Genomic DNA, 15,960 nt, shown 5'->3' on the forward strand with positions numbered 1-15,960 from the left:
TTAGCTTCCGTATCTCTGTAATGGGCATGTTATCTGTTCTGCCTACTTCACAGAGTTGTACTAAGATTTCAATAAGATCATATCAGCATTATACAAGTATAAAGTGGTATATTGCTTTCTTTTTTCTATCTACTTTTTCTGTTAATTTAAAAGAAGTTCATAGGAGATACGTATTTGACATGTTAAATTTGTTTTCCTAGTTTTTATACTTTTTTTTCTGAGAGATTAAATTATCTATATTGCCAGTATATGTTAAGTACTTGTATTTTTACTATGTATTGCCATAGGTTTCAGAACTTTTCTCAGATACTTCTTTGCTATAAAAATAACACTGAAGAGCAGGTACTTTCTTATTCTAGTTGGTAAGGGGTGCTTTGTTTTTTTAGAGATTCATCATGTCTTCTAGAGCTACACAAAAGAATGCTTCTTTTTTTTTTTCATTTTTTTTTAATTTTAATTTATTGGGGTGACAATTGTTAGTAAAATTACATAGATTTCAGGTGTGCAATTCTGTATCACATCATCCATAAATCACACTGTGTGTTCACCACCCAGTGTCAGCTCCCCTTCCATCACCATACATTTGATCCCCCTCACCCTCATCCCCCACCCCCCAACCCCCTTACACTCTGGTAACCACCAAATTACGTTCCCCAGATTAATTTTCAAACCCCGTGGCCATCCTGTGGTCACCGACTGCCCTCCAATCCCCTCACTCTCCCCCCCACCCCCCACCCCTCCCGTCCATCTAGCAACCCTCAGTTTTTCCTCATTGTCTCCCAAACTGTTTCTGATTAGTTCATTCACTTATTAAAAGAATGCTTCTTGAGTGAACTAAATGAAAAGGGAGCTATAATAATTTCCCAAATGAGACAGACTTTAAAAAGTATTTTTTATTTTTGTAAAATACACGTAACAAAATTTACCATTTAACCTTTTTTTAAGTGTACAATTTACTGTTATTAAGCATATTCACAGTTGTACAACCATCACTACTACCCTTCTCTAGAATTTTTTCAACTTCCTAAACTGAAACTCTGTATTTGTTAAACATTAACTCCCTACCTACACCCTCTATCTCCTTATAGCCACTGTTACACTTTCTGTCTCTGAATTTAACTACTCTAGGTACCTAATATAAGTGGAATCATATAGTATTGGTACTTTTATGTCTGGCTTATTTCACTTAGCATAATGTCTCTAAAGTTCATTCATGTTGTAGAATGTGTCAGAATTTCCTTCCCTTTTTAAGATTGAATAATATTCCATTGTATGTATATACCACATTTTGTTTATTCATTGACATGGCCTTATTTTTAGTAGGAATGAGAAAAATTTTAAAATACCACTTTCCATGCTTGTACTGTTGATAAAATAGAAAAGCAGTGTATTGGTTTCCTTCAGTGTATAACTTCCTACCATTTGTGCATCTACCTCTTACATCACCGAAAATCCAGGACCTGAGTGGTCCTGATCTGTACCAGGAAGAACAAAACCCCATATAAGATGCTAAAAAGATGGCATTACTCCAGCCCCCCTTTGGGGGATGAGGCCAGAAGTTTATCTTCTAGTAATCAGTGCTACTTACATGAATGAAAGGGGGAGTATAGGACCAAGTGCTCCTAAGTGGGATCTGGGGGTTTCTGGAACCAGGTACCCAAGTGGACAGAAAACAGAACCGCAGGTGCTAAAATGGGAGGGAGGAGATTGGGGAAAAAGACTATTTCTGAGGAGTGGAAGTGCCAAATACTGGCTTGCGTTCCATGGCATTTTTGGACTAAATTTTTACTGGAAGAGAGATTAAAATACAGGGACAGCTTCCCTTTCGGGTTTGACCGACAGCCACCCGGGAGAAGATGGCAGCCCCAGCCAGCAGTGTCTGGGCTCTCCCGGCAGGTGTGATGCTTCAGTACATCTGTAGTCAGACCATTTACCAGGCTTGTGAAGCCACCTGTTCAGATATACAGTATTGAAAGTCACTATGCCACTGCTCTGTATTCTGCTGTGTCTAAACAGAATAAACTGGAACAAGTAGAACAGGAATTGTTGAGAGTAGCACAGATCTTGAAGGAACCCCAAATGGCTGCTTCAATTATGAATCCCTATGTAAAGTGTTCTGTTAAAGTGAAAAGCCTAAATGACATGACCACAAAAAATAGGTTTTCTTCCCTCACATCTAACCTGATCAATTTGTTTTCTGAAAATGGTCACTTGAACAATTCCCCTGGAGTCATTTCCACCTTTTCTACCATGATGAGTGCACCGTGGGGTTACCACTGCTTCTCCTTTAGATGAAGTCACTCTTTCTGATTTAAAAACCGTGCTGAAGAGCTTCCTAAGTGAAAATCAGATACTGATATTGGAAATTAAAATTGATCTGTCAATCATGGGTGGAATGATTGTTTGGAGAGAAATATATTGATATGTCTGCAAAAACCAAGATTTAGAAGCTGAGCAGGGTTATGTGGGAGGTTTTCTGAAGGTGTTGATTTTCTGTCAGGGAAAATTCTTAAATTGGAGCAACGATAAAATGCTTCCTGGACAGCAAAGAAAAAAAAAATACAAGGAACAGTGTAGAGAATCTCAGAAAGGTAAGTTTATATGTTTGAACCCTGAGACAATGTCCTGTCTACCTTTTTTTTTTTCGTGTTAAAATGGTCTCCCATCAAATTAACTAGTTTTTTAAATCCTTACTTGGTAAAATAAAAACTTGACTACACTATGTCTGCCTCCATTTGGTGGAAAATTTTACTGGTCTGTGAAATCCAAAAATCTAGGAATCAGTTCTTTTGGGGGGCCAGGGAAGAAGGGTAGGACTACGCTGGGAGGAACCACTTCTAGAGAGAGATGAATGGTTGAAGACAAAGCAGTCAACATGATTGCTAGGTGTTTTATAACAGAGTTCTTAGTTTTTTAAAATCACCTTTTTGTGCATTTGAGCCTGTTGCTGACTCCAGGTTGTAAATGGGCTTATGAGAGCTGGCCACGGTAAAATCTGATACATGGCTGCCAGTTAGGTGCTTCAGCTTTGTACATACAAGTCCACCGCACTGCACTTAAATGCCTGTGTTGGCCAAAAGGACCTTTGTGTAGGAACTGAGGATACCTACCACTCTAGGTCTTGGTCCCTCAAAAGCAGGAAGTCTTCGTTTGCTGAGCTTGTAAAGCAGCCAGTTTCCTATTTAGCCCATATTTCTTATATCCTGGACCTCCCCCCCGCCCAATATCTTTCAAAAATAGCATCTGAAGTTGTGAAATGTATCACTTTATCCTTTTTGTAAGTGCTGTACATGTAGCTATTTTGCCCTGTGGGCACATCACTACTACTCACTGAATTTCCATTTCAGGGCCTTTGTCAATTGAAGAGAGACATGGTGTCACAGTCTGAATTAAATGACATGTGACTCTTTAGATAGAAGCATTTCATAGTAGTGGCTCTCCTTGCCTTCTTTCCTAAAGCCATTTGTGGAGATGGCAATATCACAAAGTGATGGAGCTTCCTGATATGTTCCTGAGTGACTAGGATTGATAGAAGCCTCAGCTCATCTGTGCTGGGCACTAGTCAAAGCAAGAAATAAAGGATTCTGCTGGATTTGGTGGTGGTTTGTTAGTGCAGCATGGAGTAGCCTGTTCACGAATACAACACCCTATCTTTGAAATCTTTTTTTGTTATATAAAAGAAATACATGTAAAAAATTTTCAATATACTGAAGCATATGTGGTGAATTCTGTGCCCCCACCTCCCCTTCCATGACATGAACAGTTCCTCCCCCCATAGGACTGTAAGTCCTTTCACCCCCAACCAAGTCACTGCATACACAGACATGCAATCTTTGTTCTTAACTGCATGTCATCCATTGTGTAGATGCACTGCCTATTAGGGAAATAGAAAAGTAGTATTCTGTGATCCATTCTGTGATTCATATGTACAGACAACAATTGGTCTTGAGACACTATGGAAGGAAAGACTCAAAAAATTCAAGAAAGAAATAATGCTTATAAGGATGCTTACAAAGAAATATTCAGTCTGTGAGAGTAAAACATTCCTGAAGGACACAAAAGTAGGCTTGAATAAATGTAAGGAAATGTGTGTTTGTTTTTTCACTAGATTACCAGTTTATTATAAAAGGATATAACTCAGGAGCAGCCAGAGAGAAGAGGTGCACAGGGAAAAGGATGGGGAAAGGGAAGAGAACTGCCATGCCCTCTGCAGAGGCGCTACTCTCCCCAAATCTCCACATGTTCACCAACCTGGAAGCTCTCGGAAATGGGTGTTTTTTTGTATGTGTTTTTTTTGTTTGTTTTTAAATGTTTCATTAATAGTGCGTTTTTTTGTTGTTGTTTTTTAAAGATTTTATTGGGGAAGGGGAACAGTGTGTACTCCCAGGACTTTTTTTTTCCAAGTCAAGTTGTTGTCCTTTCAGTCTTAGTTGTGGAGGGCGCAGCTCAGCTCCAGGTCCAGTTGCCGTTGCTAGTTGCAGGGGGCGCAGGCCACCATCGCTTGCGGGACTCGAGGAATTGAACTGGCAACCTTGTGGTTGAGAGGACGTGCTCCAACCAACTGAGCCATCCGGGAGCTCAGTGGCAGCTCAGCTCAAGGTGCCCTGTTCAATTTTAGTTGCAGGGGGCGCTTCCCACTATCCCTTGCGGGACTCGAGGAATTGAACTGGCAACCTTGTGGTTGAGAGCCCACTGGCCCATGTGGGAATTGAACCGGCAGCCTTCGGAGTTAGGAGCATGGAGCTCTAACTGCCTGAGCCACCAGGCCGGCCCAATGTGTGTTTTTTCAATAGGAAAGCTCAACATCATAAACTGCGTAATCTCCCTAAAGTTAGGTTATTCATTTAACAAGATTCCAAATACAAATACCAACCTGCTTCTCTTGGGTTCTACACAAGCTGATTATTCAATACAAACATGCCATATGGTCTTGCCAGGAGTACTCTGAAAAAAGAAGAGTGGTGAGTAGAGTGGTTCACACTGCAATGCTCAGTTTAGGCTGTTGGCAGTTACTTTGAGTAATAAGCCAATGAGACAGGACAGAAATTCCAGGAATGTAACTCCTCAGATACATTTGGGAATTTAGTATAGGATAAAGGTGGCATCATAAATGTGTGGGTTAGAGATTGGTCTAGATTGTCAGTACAAGGTTTTGGGACAACTGGTAGCCATCTGGAGTAAAGTCTACATCCGTATCTTATACCAGGGTCAAGGTCCTAATAGATATTAAGAGTTAAATGTAAAAATGAAACAAAAAAGTACTAGAAGAAAACGTGAATGAAATTCTTCTAGTCTTGTGATAAAAGAGGCCTTTCTAACTAGAACTCAAAGTCGAAATTCTGTTTAAAAGTTTTAAAATAAATGATTTCATAAATATGCAAAACATCTGCATGACATAACTATGACAAAAGAAAAAATATTTGCAATGCATAGAAAAGGAGCAACTTTAATAAAGAGCCGACAAGAAAAAGATCAAAACCCAATGAAAAACGTGCAAAGGACTTGCATAATTCATAGAAAAAATACCATAACCCTTCAGTATGTGAAAGGGTACTCAACCACATTTATTCATAATTAAAAATCAAATTAAAAGTATGCCACAATGCCATTTCTCACCTATCAGAGAGGCAGACATCTGTTTGCTGTATTGAGGCATCTTCAATAACCACTTTGTTAGTGATGCTTTCAGGGAACCAGGGGTTCGAGAGAGTGATCTCTTTGATCCAACAGTTTCCATTCTAGAACTATCCTGTGTACACTTACACACAAATTGTGTATGTACAGAATGATTCATGGTGGCACTGATTGCTCGAAACAACTTGAGCATCCAGCCAAAGGAGACTGGTTTAATAAACCTATAATATATCAACCCAGAGAAATACTATGAAGCTGCAAAAAGGCTATGAATTGATATGGAGAAGTTGCCTGGACATATTGTTGAGAGAGAAAAATCAAGGTTTAAAACAGTTTACAACGCCTAGTATGCCACCTTTTGTATGAGAAAAAGAAAGGAATGAGAACATGTACAATAGTACCTCGGTTTTTGAACGTCTCCCGTTGACGAACATTTCGGTTTACGAATGCTGTAAATCTGGAAGTAAATGATTCGGTTTTCGAACATGCCTTGGAAGTTGAACATGTCACGCCGCTTCTGCTGAATGCAAGATCTTGCGGCCTAGCTGTTGGCTGTTTTTGAACATTTCAGAACTTGAACGGTCTTCCTGAACGGATTACGTTCGAAAACCAAGGTACAACTGTACATGTATTTGCATAAGGAAACATTGGGAGGATAAGTAAGTAGCTAATAAAATGGTTATCTGGGCAAGAGGAACAGGATGTGTGGAAACAAATTGGCAGTGAAACTATATTTTATTTTTTGAAGTATGTAAACATAGGAACTTTAAAAAATATATTGGTCAACTAAAAGCAAAAACAAGTATGTTGATAGAGTATAGGAGGTTGGATAATTGAGTTCACAAACTCATTCTAGAAAAAGTGCTACATACCTCATTGCTGAATGTCACTACGGTCACCTTTGAAGCACTCCCCTTGGGAAGCTATGCACCAATGCCAGCGCGTAGTCCACCCTTCAAAGCAATTTTGGAGCTCTTTTTCTGGAATGGCCATCAGAGCTGTCATCTTATTACCCTGATGTCCTGAATGTCATCAAAATGTCTCCTTTCAATATTTCCTTTGTCTTTGGGTAAAGAAAGAAGTCAATGGGGCAAGATCAGGTGATTAGGGAGGGTGTTCCAATGCAGTTATTTGTTTACTGGCTAAAAACTCCCTCACAGACAGTGCTGTCATGATCCAAGAGCCATGAATTGTTGGCGAAAAGTTCAGGTCGTCTAATGCAGCCTTTGTAGCACTTCCACATAGTAAACTTGGTTAACTGTTTGTCCAGTTGGTACAAACTCATAATGAATAATCCCTCTGCTATAAAAAAAAAGGTTAACAACATTGTTGCAACAAGTTTGCAAACACTAGTTGCTTTACCAAATCAGTACCAATGACCAGTCACACATCAGCTGACTCACATGGCCCCAAATGCTCCCCATTGAGCTGGAAATGTAATCCCAACTGGGCAGCCACTTCCCAATACTAGCTCTACCCTTGGGAAGGGTGACTATAAACTTGGTGGTGTGCTAGCCATCTCCAACACAGATCCTAACTTTATAAGATATAGTCAATATGGAATAGAGCTTATAAAGACATATTACTCTAGTATATTAACAGTGGCTTGTTTAGGATCATGTAATTAGAGGTGATTTTTATTTCTAAATGCCTTTTGTCAACATGCAAATTTGCTACATTTGTCTGTTATCAGGGATGGAATAAAGTTATGAAAAAGTAACCCTTGATGAATATTGTGAATACATTCCATTTTTCTCTCACAGACCATCCTGCAGAGAAGACATCTGTGCAGAGCCTTCCTGACATTCTGGGATGGGTGGTCAGTCCTTCAGAGTGAAATGCTTGCTCAGAGAGCAGGTCTCACTGGCAGTGGGAGAGTGCTCATACTGTTTTGTCAGTATTCTTTACTCTGCCAATAATGTAGGTAAAGATGGAACTGCATTGTTTAATTTGTATTTCTATATGTCATCTTAATGTCATAGGTTTTGGTAACAGGAAATATCTCAAAATAACTCTGTTGCCCTTTACATCTGAAGATAAATTTCCAAAATATTGCTTCATTGTGAGGTTTTGTTTTGTTCAAATTAAAATGGAAGAATGATTTAAAGAGACATTTCATTACAGCCTCAGGGTGGCCTTAACCCAGAGCCTGGATGGCATAGTCCTGGGGCATCTGGTATGTCCTTGTTATCTGGCCTGTGGGATTTAACAGGATAGGCTTTTCTGCTCCATTCTCAGCACAAGGAACCCCAGGGTTTAGGGATTCTCAAGTGGATGGGCATTGAGGTGGGAGTTCACTTAGGAGGTCTTTTCAGAAGGCCTAGGTATTTGTCTCCAAAGTGGGGTGGGTTCACCCAGAGGTATGTGAGACACAGTCACCGGAGTATGGGAAGGAAATATTGGGACTTACAATTATATTAGTATTTAGATATGAACCATATACATATACCGACCAATGATAGATGTGTATAATTTAATAAGTGTGTATTGAGGGCATGCTCCAAAATGTTATTGATCGAACATATACTCAAAAAAGTTTGTGACTGTTCTGGACATTTTGCGGGCATGGACCAGAGAGGCAGCAGTTGAGGTGACTAGAGGTAGATGGATTTGAAATATGTTTTGGAGACTTGGTGTGGATTGGAAGTGGAGGTCAGGACAAGAAGAGGGGTATCAGGAACAACTGGGGACTTGTCTAGGGCTTGGGGCACATGGTGTTTGCAGAGATGGAGAACCTGGAGGAGAAGCAGGTTTGGGGTCAGGGAACGTGGAAGATCAAGAATTTGGTTTTGGACAAGTTAGTTTTGAGTTGCCTGTGAAACTACAAATGGAGGCGCCAAGGAAATGGCTGGACATATGGACCTGCTGCCCAGTCCATTCAGGTCTTCATGTTGTTCATCTTACCTAGTGGCCCTCAGTTCAGGTAAAGAAATGAGTATAGGTCGGGGTGGAGCATGTCACGCTGCAGAACCCCTGGCTCACTGGTGTGTTTCTTGCTCCCACAACGCGTCCTGCATGGGCTCTGCTCCTTGTGGTCACCTGAGGGGCCAGGCCAGTGGGGCATCCATTTTGTCAGTAGTGGCTTCTCCTAAAGTGTCCACCCAGAAGTCAGTGTCTTCTGTTCACTGCTCTGCTCACTGCTCTTCTGTTTCCTCAGCCAAAGTGAGCCACTTGGCCACCCCTAACTTTAAAGAGGGAAGGGACATGCCATCCTAACATGGACCCAAAGAGAACCAGATATAACTGGTGAGTGAGACTGGCGATTGCCACATAATTCTGCAGAAGAATTGATGGGCGCGGCCGTTTACAGCACATAACAGTGGAGCAGCACTGGGCTTGTGCAGACGCAGCACTACGACCTCACATTCTTTCCTTGGTTTAGGGCATGCCATGGGGGGCAGAAGCCGCTCAAACAAAACTTCTCCAGGAAGGTCTTTTAACTTGGATATAAGGTGTCATTGTCCTCAGGACTGACAAGCTGCCAGGGCTAGACAGACTCCCCTGAGGAGGCTGGCAACCCTTATGCCTGCTTACAGCTTAGCCTCCCTTCTGATGCTGCAGGCAGCATTACTGGAGTCGTTTCTAAAGTATCAAACTACTTTTAAGCACTAATGTGATTGAAGAGTAATTGTAACTTACGATACCAGAGCAAGAAATTAGAGCTCAGCTGGATGGTTTAGCCAAGAAAGGGACTGGTGTCAGTGAGGGCTGGAAAAAACCAGGATGTGTTTGCCTCTCTCTCAGCCCCAGTGGAGACCCTTTCAGTTCAGTGTTACCTACTCCATGTGCAAGACTCCATGCTAAGCATTTCACTTCCTTGCTCATTTACTCTGCACAACGGCTTTTCAGACAGATTCCATTACAGAAGAAATGGAGACTCAGAGAGTCAGTTTGCCCGTGGGTCTGGCCAGCTCAGGCCAGCCCCTAGCCCTCACGTGGGATCCAAGAGCTGAAGTCAGCTGGGGGATCTGGCCCCTGTAAATACCAATACATCTTTTTTCTGGAACATGTAACACTGTTATTTATTTTATTATTAGTTTCATGTGTACAAAGCAACATAATGATTAGACATTTATATCCCTCATAAAGTGATAACACCACCAAGTCTACTACCCCTCTGACATGGTACACAGCTATTACAATACCTTTGACTATATTACCTATGCGAACCTTTACATCCTGTCTGCGTGTGGGGGGGAAATTTTATATGTATACACACACACACACACACACACATACATATATATATTTGACATTCAATATTATTTTATATTAGTTTTCAGGTGTACAGCGTAGTGGTTACACATTTATATAATCTATGAAGTGATCCTCCTGTAAGTCCAGTACCCATCTGACACCCTACATAGTCTTTACAACATTACTGATTATATTCTGTGTACTGTATTTCACATCCCCATGACTATTTTGTAACTAACAATTTGTACTTCCTAATCCCTTTACCTTTCTCATCCATCCCCGCAACCCTCCTCCCATGTAGCAACTATCAGTTTGTTCTCTGTATCAGTCTTGCTGCTTCTTTGTTCGTTTATTCAGTTCTTTAGATTCCACATATAAGTGAGATCATATGGTATTTGTCTTTCTCAGTCTGATTTATTTAACTTAGCTTAATATCCTCTAGGTCCATCCATAGTGTCGTAAATGGTAAGATTTCATTCTTTTTTTTTTTTCACGTTTATCGGGTGACAATTGTTAGTAAAGGACATAAATTCATAAATTTCATGTATACAATTCTGTATTACATCCTCTATAAATCACATTGTGTGTTCACCACCCGGAGTCAGTTCTCTTCCATCACCATATATTTGATCCCCCTTACCCTCATCTCCCACCCCCCACCCCCCTTACCCTCTGGTAACCACTAAACTATTGTCCGTGTCTATGAGTTTTAGTTTCTCAATTGCTTGTCTCGTTCTTTTGTTGTTTTTGGTTTATACATCACATATCAGTGAAATCATACAGTTGTCTACTTTTTCTGTCTGACTTATTTCGCTTAGCATTATAATCTCAAGATCCATCCATGTTGTCACAAATGGTCCTATTTCATCTTTTCTTACCACCTAATAGTATTCCATTGTGTATATATACCACAACTTCTTTATCCATTCATCTATCGAAGGACATTTTGTTGTTTCCAAATCTTGGCCACCGTAAATAAAGCTGCAGTGAACATTGTAGCACACTTATCTTTATGGATAAATGTTTTCAGATTTTTTGGATAGATACCCATGAGAGGGATTGCTGGGTCATACGGTGATTCTATTCGTAATTTTTTGAAGAACTCCCACACTGCCTTCCATAGCAGCTGCATCAGTCTGCATTCCCACCAACAGTGTGTGAGGGTTCCTTTTTCTCCACAGCCTCTCCAACACTTGTTACTATTTGTCTTGTTGATGATAGCCATTCTGACTGGGGTGAGGTGATATCTCATTGTGGTTTTTATTTGCATTTCTCTGATGATTAGTGATGTTGAGCATTTTTTCATCTGTCTATTTGCCATTTGTACGTCCTCTTTGGAGAAATGTCTCTTCAGGTCCTCTGCCCATTTTTCAATGCGGTTGTTTGTTTTTTTGTTGTTGAGTTGCATGAGTTCCTTGTATATTTTGGATATGAGCCCCTTATCGGAGGCACTGTTTGCAAAAATCTCCCATTCAGTTAGTTGCCTCTTTATTTTGTCAGTGGTTTCTTTTGCTGTGCAGAAGCTTTTAAGTTTCATATAGTCCCATTCGTTTATTTTAGCTTTTACTTCCCTTGCCTTTGGTGTCAAGTTCATAAAATGGTCATTGAACCTAAGGTCCATAAGTTTAGTACCTATGTTTTCTTCTATGCAGTTTATTGTTTCAGGTCTTATGCTAAGTCTTTGATCCATTTTGAATTAATTTTGGTACATGGTGACATATAGCAGTCCAGTTTCATTCTTTTGCACGTGGCTTTCCAATTCTTCCAGCACCATTTATTGAAGAGGCTGTCATTTCTCCATTATATGTTTTTTGCTTCTTTGTCAAAAATTATCTGTCCATATTTGTGTGGTTTTATTTCTGGCTTCTCACTTCTATTCCATTGGTCTATATGTCTGTTTTTCTGCCAATACCATACTGTTTTGATTATTGTAGCCCTGTAGTACAAGCTAAAGTCAGAGAGTGTGATACCTGAAGCATTGTTCTTTTTTCTTAGGATTGCTTTGGCTATTCGAGGTCTTTTGTGATGTCTAACAAATCTGATGATTTTTTTTTCTATTTCTTTTAAAAAATGCCATTGGGACTTTGATGGGGATTGCATTAAATCTGTGTATTGCTTTGGAAAATACAGCCATTTTAACTGTTGATTCTTCCAATCCATGAGCACAGAATTTCTTTCCATTTCTTTGTGTCTTCTTCAATTTCTTTTAAAAATGTCTTGCAGTTTTCAGCATATAGGCCTTTCACATCCATGGTTAAGTTTATTCCTAGGTATGTTATTCTTTTTGCTACAATTGCAAAAAGGAATTGTTTTTGTTTGTTTCTTTTTCTGAGATTTCATTGTTAGTATATAGGAATGCAATGGACTTTTGTATGTTGATTTTGTAGCTTGCAACTTTACTGTATTCGTTGATTGTTTCTAATACCTTTTTGGTGGAGTCTTTAGGGTTTTCTGTATACAGCATCATGTCATCTACAAAGAGTGACAATTTAACTTTTTCATTCCCAATTTGGATGCCTTTTATTACTTTCTCTTGCCTGGTTCCTCTGGTGAGGACTTCCAACACTATGTTGAAAAGCAGAGGTGACAGGGGACAGCCCTGTTGTGTTCTTGAATGTAGAGCAAAGGGCTTCAGTTTTTTACCGTTAATTATGAGATTAACTGAGGGTTTGTCATATATGGCCTTTACTATGTTAAGGTATTTTCCTTCTATACCTATTTTATAAAGTGTTTTAATCATAAATGGATGTTGTATCTTGTCAAATGCTTTTTCTGCATCAATTGATATAATCATATGATTTTTGTCCTTTATTTTGTTTATGTGATTTATCACATTGATGGATTTGCGTATGTTGAACCAGCCTTGTGCCCCTGGGATAAACCTCACTTGGTCATGATGAATAATCTTTTTAAAGCATTGTTGCATTCGATTTGCTAGAATTTTGTTTAGGATTTTTACATCTGTACTCATCAGAGATATTGGTGTGTAGTTTTCCTTTTTTGCATTATCCTTACCAGGTTTTGATATCAGGGTAATGTTGGCCTCATAAAGTGAGTTAGGGAGTGCTGTCTCTTCAATTTTTTGCAAGAGTTTGAGAAGGACTGGTATTAGATCCTCTTTGAAGGTTTGGTAGAATTCACTAGGAAGCCATCTGGTCCCGGAGTTTAGCTTTTGGGAAGGTTGTGGATGACTGATTCAATTTTGTTACTGGTGATCGGTCTGTTTAGATTTTCCAGTTCTTCATGGTTCAGGCTTGGAAGGCTATATGTTTCTAAGAACTTGTCCATTTCTTCTAGGTTATTGAATTTGGTGGCATATAGTGCTTCATAGCATTCTTGGATGATCCTTTGTATTTCTGTGGTGTCCGTGATAACTTCCCCTTTTTCATTCTGATTTTGTTAATTAGTGTCTTCTCTCTTTTTATCTTAGTGAGTCTAGCCAAGGGTTTGTCAATTTTGTTAATCTTTTCAAAGAAGCAGCTCTTCATCACATTAATTTTTTCTATTCTCTCTTTGTTCTCTATTTCATTTAGTTCTGCTCTGATTTTCATTATTTCCTTTCTTCTGCTGAACTTGGGTTTCATTTGTTCTTCTTTTTCTAGTTGTTTAAGGTGTAACATGAGGTTATTTATTTGGGATTTTTCTTGTTTCTTGAGATAGGCCTGTAATGTTATAAACTTCCCTCTTAAAACTGCTTTTGTTGCATCCCGAAAATTTTGTTAGGATGTATTTTCATTCTCATTTGTTTCTATGTATCTTATGATGTCTCCTTTAATTTCTTCTTTGACCCAGTTGTTCTTTAATAGTATGTTGTTTAAGCTCCACGTATTTGTCGTCTTTCCTGCTTTTTTTTTTTTTTGCAGTTAATATCCAATTTCAAAGCCTTCTGATCAGAGAATATGCTTGGTATGATTTCAATCTTCTTAAATTTGCTGAGGAGGCTAGTTTTATGTCCCAATATATGGTCTATCCTTGAGAATGTCCCATGTACACTAGAAAAAAATGTATAGTGTGATGTTTTAGGATGAAGTGCTCTATAAATGTCAGTTATGTCCATTTCATCTAATGTGTCATTTAGGGCTGCAATTTCTTTATTTTCTGTTTGGATGATCTATGGATAGCTCTCAATGATGTATTTAGGTCCCCCAGTACAATTGTGTTTTGGTCAATTTCTCTCTTTAGTTCTGTTAGTTGCTTGGTATATTTCGGTGCTCCTTGACTAGGGGCATAAATATTGATGACTTTTATGTCTTCTTGTTGTATAGTCCCCTTTACCATTATGAAATGTCCGTCTTTGTCTCTTATTATCTTTTTTACCCTGAAGTCTGTTTCATCTGATATCAGTATGGCTACACCTGGTTTTCTCTGGATACCATTTGCTTGGAGTGTCAATTTCCACCCTTTCACTTTGAGTCTATGTTTGTCCTTGTAGCTGAGATGTGTCTCTTGGAAACAGCATGTAGTTGGGTTTAGTTTTCTGATCTAATCTGCTACTCTGTGCCTTTTTGTTGGTGAGTTCAATCCATTTACATTTACGGTGATTATTGATATGTGAGGATTTCCTATCATTCTATCTTTAGTTTTCTGGTAAATCTGTGTCTCCAGTGTTTCTTTGCTTTTTTGTTATTGTCTGTTTTTTCTGTGTGGTGTTATTCTATGATTTTTCCCTCTGTTTCTTCTTTTATTACAGTCCATATATTTCAGTTCTGGATTTTTTTGAGTGGTTACCATTAAGTTTACGTAAAGTTTGATATTTAGAGTATTCCATTTTGTTCAGCATGCTTACTTTCTCCATTCCCATATTCCGATCCAGGCCTTTACTCTCCCCCTTTTTATGTTTTGGTTGCCACAGTTGTCCCTGTTGATGGTGATTGAATAGCCTCCTTTAGTATTTCTTATAGTGCAGGTCGTGTGTTAGAAAATTCCCTTAGCTTCTGTAAGTCTGGAAAGGTCTTTATTCCTCCTTCGTATGTAAAGGATATCTTTGCTGGGTATATTATTCTTGGCTCATAATTTCTCTCTTTCAATAGTTTGAATATTTGGTTCCACTCCCTCATGGTTTGTAGAGTTTCTGCTGAAAAATCTGATGATATTCTAATGGGCTTTCCTTTGTAGGTTACCGTCTTCTTTTCCCTGGATGCCTTGAGGATTCTTCCTTTATTGTTCATTTTTGATAGCTTCAATACAATGTGCCTTGGAGAAGGCCTGTTGGGGTTGAGGTAGTTAGGTGTTCTATTTGCTTCTTGGATGCGAGGATGCAGTTCTTTCCACAAGTTTGGGGAGTTCTCGTCGACTATTTGTTTGAATATACTCTTTCTCTCTTTCTTCTCCTTTCCTTTGTTCCTTTCTCTCTTTCTTCTCCTTTTGGTATGCCCGTTATTTTCATATTGCTCTTTCTGATGGAGTCAGAAAGTTCTTGTAGAGTTCTTTCATTTCTTTCAAGTCTGAAGTCTCTTTCTTCTTCCATCTGTGTCATATCTAGATTTCTATCTTCGATGTCACTGATTCTTTCCTCCATCTGGTCAACTCTAGTACCTAGGCTGCCTATTTCATTCTTCATTTCTTTTATTGAGTTCTTCATCTCCAGAAATTCTATTTGGTTCTTTTTTAAAATTTCAATCTCTTTGGTAAAATGTTCATTTGTTTATGAGTTCATTAAACTGCCTGTCTGTGTTTTGTTGCATCTCGTGTTTTTTAAGAACTGCAATCTTGAATTTTCTGTTATCTAAGTCACATATTTCCATATCTTTAAGTTCATTTTCTGGAGACTTTTCACTTTTTTTCTGAGCTGTCTTGTTGCCATGGTTATTCATGGCAATTAATCATTTATTATTTCTCTTCCTATACATCTACAGGAGTGGGTTCTGCAATAGGTTGATAGAAAGAGGTCTCCGTTTTGTTTTCCAGTAGGTGTTGGTAGAATGTTTAATTTTCTCTCCGAATGCAACCTTTTATTCTCTCTCACACTGTAGTGTTATGCTTTCTCTGCACTATTCTGGTTTCTCACACAATGGGGGGATTCCCTGGAAGGCGGGCGTCTCCTCTGTGAACTGTTGGCCTTGGTCATATGGCACCACCTCCCTGGGGAGATGTGGATAGCTTCTGAGTTTCCAAAGCTCTTTCTGCCCC

At 39.1% G+C, this 15,960-nt stretch overlaps 1 protein-coding gene and 1 pseudogene across 1 annotated transcript in view; both read left to right on the forward strand.

Moving 5' to 3' along the window:
• Positions 1-15,960, forward strand: part of ABHD12 (abhydrolase domain containing 12, lysophospholipase) — a 78,150-nt gene that overhangs the window by 18,256 nt on the left and 43,934 nt on the right. The gene's annotated exons all lie outside the window — the stretch shown is intronic.
• Positions 1,693-2,480, forward strand: LOC117016242 (ATP synthase subunit O, mitochondrial-like; annotated as a pseudogene).

Source organism: Rhinolophus ferrumequinum, chromosome 23 (assembly GCF_004115265.2).
Source record: "Rhinolophus ferrumequinum isolate MPI-CBG mRhiFer1 chromosome 23, mRhiFer1_v1.p, whole genome shotgun sequence".
NCBI classification, from domain to species: domain Eukaryota; kingdom Metazoa; phylum Chordata; class Mammalia; order Chiroptera; family Rhinolophidae; genus Rhinolophus; species Rhinolophus ferrumequinum.